The 8,371-nt window shown below is 40.4% G+C and overlaps 1 pseudogene across 1 annotated transcript; it reads left to right on the plus strand.

The window, feature by feature from the left end:
• The first annotated feature begins 6,946 nt into the window (after window positions 1-6,946).
• Window positions 6,947-7,206, plus strand: LOC308530966 (UBAP1-MVB12-associated (UMA)-domain containing protein 1-like; annotated as a pseudogene). Its single transcript has one exon. The product of its transcript is annotated as a UBAP1-MVB12-associated (UMA)-domain containing protein 1-like (transcript).
• The last annotated feature ends 1,165 nt before the right edge of the window (window positions 7,207-8,371 follow it).

The following is an 8,371-nucleotide window of genomic DNA, read 5'->3' on the forward strand; positions in this document are numbered from 1 at the left end:
GAAGGACAGAAGGAAAGTAAGAAAGGAAGGGAGGGAGGGAGGAAGGGACTTGTGAGAATAAGAAGAGCCAAATTGTTCAAGCCTGTAATATGAGCACAGTTCCTATTACTGTTAGAGCTTAATGCCAAAATGTCATGGACCAAGCTCATAATTTAGTTTATGGCTGATCTTTATAGTAATAAAAAAAAATCTAGAAAAAAGCTACCTGGCACCATTTGCTGAAGACGTTTTTTAATACTGTCAAATGATTCATAATTATAAAGGGGGAGTGCACGGTGTTTGCTCTGTAGTGGTTAGGCTGAGACTCATTAAGCACTTTCTGCATCCAAGAGTCCTGTTTTATGTAAACAAGACCTCTGAGGAAGATCTAGATGGGTAATAAAGATGAAAGGAAATGCAGTATATTAACGTGAGGACAAATTAATAACGGCCGCTCCATTCTCTACCAGGGAAATCAGGCGCTGTGGGATAATTGCACTTTTCAAGGCAGAAGGGGACCAAAAATTTAGGCAAAGTGATAGAAGAAAGACAAAATCAGACAGGGTTCCAGGGTCACACTGCTCTATGAAGACAGCCTAAACTTTGCAGAACTGTGATCATTGTACCCAGCCAGCCTCTGATGGGACCTGCAGGGCTTTGACCTGGCCGCAAACAAAACCACAGTCAACGCTTTGCAATGGTCACTGCTGGGTGTGAACAAGCTTACGTTAGGGGACTGGAAGAGCAAGTAAGAGGAAGGTCGGAGAAGATGAGTGGTGAGATGGCAGGCCATGGAAAAAGAAAGGAGGATGGGTTGAACAGAATCACCATTTTATTTCTCTTCACATAAAATAGTGGGAGCCTGTGTGTTGTTGAGATTTGATTGAAATGAATGTAGCGTTGTTGAGACAAAGCTGAGATAACACAGGTGAGGCTGTTTTCATATCAGCAACTGTCTGTCTGAATTCCTAGACAAGTATGTCAGCCAAACTGTTCCTGACTGACCAGAGCCCACACAGGTCACTGCAGGGGGCAGAGTTCAGCGTGACAAAGGTACCTGTGGGGTCCCAGATCATTAACTGGCTCAAGCTTACTTGTCCATAGTTGGCAGGAGAAGAGCTCCATTGTCACTGGATTTGAGAAAGTGTTACAGCCTAAAGATGACCTCTTCTCCTACTCACCTTCAGGCCTTCACTCTTTCCTGGCCTTGGGTGTCTTGCTGCCAGCTTGTCTTAGAAAGAGTCCGCAGATTCACACACATTCTGCTGAATGGCCCTGGGAGTAGGGTGAGGCAAGCCAGACTGAGGACACAAGCTTTAAGGAGGCATCCAATCTTAGGTGCTTGCCCTGGGCTCACACAACCTGGAGAGTAAGTGCCTCCTTAAATTTTGCACCTTGGGAGCCTCACTTACCCCCCCTCCCCCCCATTCTATGCTCTAAAGACAGATGAATGAGTTGTATTAGCTTTAAAGACCACACAACCAGGTTTCCATAGCTTGATTGGGCTTCTCATATGTTTACTCAGTTAAACTTCTCCTTCTTTTTATTGATTAGTGTCAAGAATATGAAGACCAGAAACCATGCATGGTATTTTTAAAATGCATGGTGAGGGGACCACCTTGCTTTCTCATAGAGCTCAGAGTAGACCTAACCAAAGGCTGAAGACCCATCACAGAGCCATCTTGACTCAACCAAGACCAAAATAACCCCAGGGACTCAGGGGCTGTTCCAACCTGGGCCGCCTTAGCAGGGCCCTATGCTTGGTTTAAGGCTCTGCTATCACAGCCTTGAAGTTCTTAACAATTTTTTAACAAGGGGACCCTCGTTTTTATTTTGCACTGAGTCCCAATTGGTCCTGGCTCCACTTAACGGAATAGATAAAAATATCTGGCATGCCAAACTCCCCGATCCCTTTAAAAACCCTTGCTGACCATTCTTGGAGTAGACACAATTCCTTAAAATACCCACAAAACCCTGAGCCCCCATTTACCTCTCCGCCCCTCTGTTGTGGCACTTTCCTTCTAGCTATGGCACTCTGGCCTTCTTGTAGTCTCAGCTGTACTACATCCCATCTGCCTCAGGGCCTTTGCAATGGCTGTTTCCTCTGCCTGAAATATTCTTTTCCAAGCCACACCCCCTCAGCTCTGGCTCTTACTGCTTGTCCTTCAGTTCTAAGTGCAGACCTGCATACCCCTGACCTGACAGGCTGGATTGAGCCCACGCGGCACAGTCTCACAGTTCTCCTTTAGTATTCATGATGATTTCTAATATAATCTTTGTATGATTATCTAATTAATGTCTATTGCCATGGGATTCCAGATTAGGCAGCAACGTTGTTTGTTTTGTTCAAGGACTAGCACAGTGCAGGGCACTTAGTAGGAAGGCACTCAATAAGCAGTTACGAAATGGAAGAGTAAGGAAGAGGCCCAGGGTCATCCTGCCTGGGAATGTCTGTGTAGGGAGGTGGGGGCTCTGTGGAGGTGGGAGGTAGCCTCTGGAAGGGACTGGGACAAAGCTGGGTGCCTTTTGGTTTCTGGCTTTGGTGTGGTTTCCAGACTCACATGCCCAATGTTTCTAATCAGAAGCTAGCTCAGCTCCAAACTAATCTTTGGTGAAGAGACACAGTGGAGGAGCAAAGTTTAATTACATTGAATTCAGTTCCCTGATGACGAACCCTGAGATCTCAATAATTACAGAATCATATACTGTGGTACACATTTCTAATGAGCACAAGAGTTTTCAGTTTGCAGTGTGGTCTGTTATGTGTTTTAATTGGGTTGTCATCTCAACTCTTTCTCTCCTATGTAGTAGTACACTTCTCTTTCATGGTTTTATTCCCTTTGATAGACTTGTAAGAGCATTATATTTTTTCTAACTCTCTGGTATAGCTCATTTTGTCTCCATGCTTCCTTTATCTTTTCTTTTGCAAGCCACCAAAAGTCATGTGCTCTTCTTTGATTTTCTTCTATGGTTTCACATTTCTTTATAGTAATTTTTTTACTTATGATCTTTGAAATATTCCTACAAGGTCAGAGTGACAACTACTTGTTTCTTTGTTGAGAAGAAGAAAGTCAAGATTTTCTCTTGTCTGGAGGACACCCAACTTTCTTTAACCAGTGCTCCCCCCCCCCCCCCCCCCGCCTAATCCCACCTCCATCCCCAACATTTTATTCACTCAGGTCCTTATTATTCCTTATTTTGCTTCCAAAAATTAGAGTGACTTTCTACTACTTCTCTGTGTGACAGAGACTTAGGACATGTTTTTGGTTTCTTTTTATAAATCTTTTCTTCTTACAAGAAAAAATAAAAAAGACAAAGAAATGGTATTTTTCTAAGCAACTATTCAGTTGTCTAAAGATATAATTTTATCATAAAAATGATCCACTTTTCACAGCCTTGTCAGCTATTAGCAGTTGGTATCATTAAATTCTCAGTGAATATGACAAGAGACTGTTCTCCTTGCTTATCCCCACTGCGTCCCTGCTACCTTGGAACAGCCATGAACATAGGCAATTACACACATTTGATTATTAATCTATTTCAATCCAAATCTTAGTTAAAAGGTAAGTAACTGATGGTTTAGGGAAAAACAGAAAATTTAGTGGAAACACATAATGTTGGATGGTTTTGGGCCTGAATAAAGGGTTAGGTTGGGCATTGATTGTTCTTACTCGGAGTCCAGAATATTTAGCCATTCATCAGGGTGGTGAAATGCTTCTTTTTTGCTTTCTTAACTTTTTAAAAGTAAGTTTCACATCTTTCCAAATTTCGATGCAGAAAAAAATACTTTTCCTGTTTCTCCCTTAACTATGCCCTACAGTGTGTCTTTTTATTTGGCTTGCTTCTAGTTTCCTTAGCACAACTTGCAATGTCTTACTGTCTACATTCATTTACAAGTCTTTCTACTGACTTTACCAATCATTATCTGTGTGACCTTGGACAAGTTACTTAACCTTTCTGAACCTTGGCTTCCTCCTCTGTAGAATGCCAACAACAACAACAATATCTATCTCCTAGTGGTGTTTGTGAATTTATCCATCCATTCATTTATTCAACAAATGTTTCTTGAGCTCCTACTTTGTGCTAAGTGCTACTCCATGTACCCTAAAGATACAGCAGTGAACAACATAAATCCCAGCCTTCATGGAGTTAACATACAGAGGGCTAGAGAAACATATGCAAATCAATGTGCAATATGTTCAGATGTGCTAAGTTACTGTAGAAGAATAAAGCAGGGTAGGGGAAAAGGAGAATGACGGGGAAGTGGTAGGTTGGTTTCTCAGGAAGCAGATTCTGGGATAGAGACTCCTTAGAGAATGCTTTCACAATGAACACCTGTGGGATCAGAAGGCACAGGAGGGTAGAGGCCTCAGCTGACACCATGGGAAGCTCTGAAGCTGAGAGGACCTTTAAGGATTGACCCCAGTTGGGGCAAGGGTGTTGGACATTTATACCCCGCTTTCATTGGCCAGGGGACATGCCTCTAGGAAGGTGGTTCTCTTCAGCCGAGGTAATTCCTAGAGAGAACTGTGAACAAGTTGTCAATTGCCATCACTTCCAGCACCTGGGGGAATTGGTGCTTTGGTCCTGAAGGGGGTGAGTGCAGTGCATCACTGTGTCCACTGCAGGTGGCAGGGGATGTGCTGTTCTATATACAGCGCTGAGGGAAGCTTTCTCTGATACAGTCGCACTTGAAGAGAGGCCTGAGAAACTGATAAGTGAGCCTTGCAGATGTCTTGGGAAAGAGAATACCAGACGGAGGGACCAAGAAGTGCTAAGGCTCTGAAGATGGAATGTCCTTGATGTGGTCAGGGAACCCAAAACCAGTGTGGCTAAAGAGGACTGGCCAATGGGGATAGCAGAGTGCTAGGAAATGAAGTCAGAGGGAGCCTCAGACCAGATCACACAGGGTTTCACAGGTTGTGGTGAGGATTGCTGTGAGAATTACTTGACTTGATTCACACAAACTGCTTAGGAATGTGCCTGGCACATGGTCAGTGCTCCGTGAAATTGGTGCCATCATCATCATCATCATCATCTCTCTGTGTGACTGCATCCTGTTAACCTTAAATGCCTTGCCTTTAACAAAAGCCCTGCTATACTAGTATAGCTGGCACTCACACTTGTTTGTTGAACCAAACATATTGTTTTGCATGTGGTTTTTTTATTTTGTTTTGTTCTGCAGCATACTCTGCAACCTCTGTCTGCACCTATTTCAGAGGTTAATCAGCTCCTGAAACATAAAGGGCCCTGTCTGTGTAACTGATCTTTTCTTGTTCCCTGTCCAGCCCCGTGGTGCCCGGAGGCTTCTGAGGTGGCCTTGCACACACTGGCCCCATTTCTGTCCAGGACCACCCCCACTCCACCACTCTACTCATTGCATGATCGCATGGTTAGGATACTGATGTGCTGTGCCCACAGAAGAATTATCTTGTGATACTGTCATAGTCAGACTCCTAAGGCCTGGCATATGACCTTTTTATGTAGTTTTCCCTTAAAAATTTAGTCATTTTCAAATTCAACTTTATCAGACATTGTGTCTGATCTGTACTTAGTTGAGTACAGGCTGTTTCCTTCAGCAAAGAGAGAGACAGCAACAATGCTTCGAGAACTGTTAAATATCATATCCTATACACACTTGAGTAGAAGGTGGCCCCCAATATAAGTGGATCTGATATTTTTGGCTGTTTTGAACATATAAACTTTTAAGCCAAATTTTTGGCCGATTTGAATATATACACTTTTGAGATATAATAAAAGCAGGCAATTGCCTACTGATAATTTAGATAGCATGCATATTTAAAATTATATGCATAAATATTCATTTAGAAAGATTGCCTTTTTTCACTCACACATTTCATGAAACAGTTTTATTCACATTTATGAGCAACTGACATTGGTGTAATTTTCTTCATGGAGCCATCTTTCGATTCCTCAAGTACAGTTTTCAGAGCACATCGTCTTCTGTTAATTTTTAAATTTAGGATTTGTGCTGTCATTATCAATTTAATATAAACCATGGGCACCTGTTTATTAAATAATAGTTTTTTCCTCACAATCTTTTCAAAGATGTATATTTGTGATCTTGTAAAGTAACCATTTAAAGTATGCTTTAAAAATCTTGTTCAAAATAAAATTGACCACCTTACACCTATTAGGATGGCTGCTATAAGAAAAATCCTCATAAAATCATAAATGTTGGAAAGGACGTGGGGAAAGTGGAACCCTTTTGCACTGCTGGTGGGAATATAAACTCGTACAGATAATGTGGAAAATAGCATGGACGTTCCTCAAAAATTACCATATGATCCAGCAATCCCACTTCTGGGGGTAAACAAAAAGAATTAAAAACAGGTCAAAAAGAGATATCTGCACACCCATATTCATAACATTATTCACAGTAGCCATAAGGTGGAAGTAACCCAAATGTTCATTGATGGGTAAAATGGCTAAACAAAATGTGGTATATTCGGTATATTCATACATACAACTTTCTCTCTCTCTCTCTCTCTCTCTCTCTCTCTCTCTCTCTCTCTCTCTCTCTCCTCCCCCTCTCCCTCTCTCCCTCTCTCATATTATTCAGCCTTAAAAGAAGAAGAAAATTCTGACACATGCTATAATGGATGAACCTTGAGGGCATTTTGCTACATGAAATAAACCAGTGACAAAAGGACAAATACTGTATGAATCCACTTATACGAGGTACTTATAATGGTCAAATTCAGAGATAGAAAAAATGGTAGTTGGCTAGGGCTTAGGGGAAGGGGGAATAAGGAGTCATAATTTAAAAGGTTACAGAGTTTCAACTTTTACAAAATGAAAACTGTTCTGGAGAGGATAGTGGTGATGGTTGTACAACAATGTGAATATATTTAATGCCACTGAACTGTACATCTTAAAATAGCTAAGATGCTATATTTTATCTTATGTATATTTCATCACAATTAAATAAATAAAAATAAAACAACCGACTGGCAAAGAAAACTCATCCATTGTGACTGTGGCAGGCCCTGGGGCGGAAACCAAGGCAGGCCAGCCTCTGGAAAACAGCTCGTCATGGCCGAGCTTCTGAGCAACGTGCCCTTCCCGTTGGCCCCGCACGTGCTGGCTGTGCAGGGCACCAGCAGTGACCTGCCAGACCACCTGCTCACCTGTGACATCAGCGAAAACTTATCACGGTTTTGGTATGATTTTACTCTTGAAAATTCAGTGCTCTGTGATTCATAGTTTTTATATTTGTACCTTAACAGCTTTAAAACAAAAGTTTGCCATTGTATTTAACGTGTTTGATGTTCTTTGCCATTTCACTGTCTAAATGCCCTCAGAAAAGCAAGGATCATAAAGTATGTTCATTGCTCTGTTTTTCAGAATAAAGTACATTTGTATAAAAAAATAAAAAATAAAATAAAACAAAATAAAATTGAACATTTATGTTATGGGATCAAGTCCTTTGGAATAATTATTACATCTGTTAACCTTTTTTTTTTTTTAATTTAAAAAACAAACTGATTCAACCAGGTAACCATGAAAAACACCCAAAGTAGCCATTGGCTGAGATAAGTTTAGGCAAATGTGTCTTTCCCTCTGATGTTCAAAATAACTAAAGAGCTTTCTAAAAATTGAGAGGGTTTTCAATAACTTAATAAACATTTTTAGAAGAATAATTTAAAAAAATCTTTATTGTTGAAAGTATTACATATGTCCCCTTTTTTCCTCCCATTGACTCCTTATAGCCTACTCCTACCCTCTGCCCCAGGCCTCCACCACCCTATGGCCTGTGTCCATGATAGAAGGATATTTTTTTTAACAAATAAAAGCACCTCATATTACAATTGGACCTTTATAGTAACTAGAAAATTTACAGTTGAACCATACAAAATTGCCTCTACTCAACAGTTTTTGATCTATAAAAGTGTCAAATTCATATGTTGAACCTAATTAAATTATTTTCTGTGACATCACAAATTAGAAAAGTCTAATTAGACTACAGAACTAGTCTTGGATATTTATTCTGTGGTTCAAAATTTAAATTGTTGTAGCCAGATTGTAAATTGCTTTTGATTATAAGCCATGTATTGTCCCTCAAGGAAGCAGCTAAAGCTCAAACTTTGTTAATTTCTTTAAAATAAAAATAAATTATAACAGAGTATATCTGATAAATGGCATTTTATATTGATTAAAAAGTTGTTTTAAAATATCTCCCTTCAAATACTAAAGTCATTTCCCCTAAGAACAGGAATAAGACAGGTCTGCCCACTTTCACCACTCCTGTTTGATATAGTACTGGAAGTGCTAGCCATAGCTATCAGACAAGAAGAAATAAAAGGCATCCAAATTGGAAAAGAAGAAGTAAAACTGTCCTTATTCGCAGATAACATGATACTATACATAG

The sequence above is a fragment of the Myotis nattereri genome (genome assembly GCF_964212035.1).
Source record: "Myotis nattereri genome assembly, chromosome: 1".
NCBI classification, from domain to species: domain Eukaryota; kingdom Metazoa; phylum Chordata; class Mammalia; order Chiroptera; family Vespertilionidae; genus Myotis; species Myotis nattereri.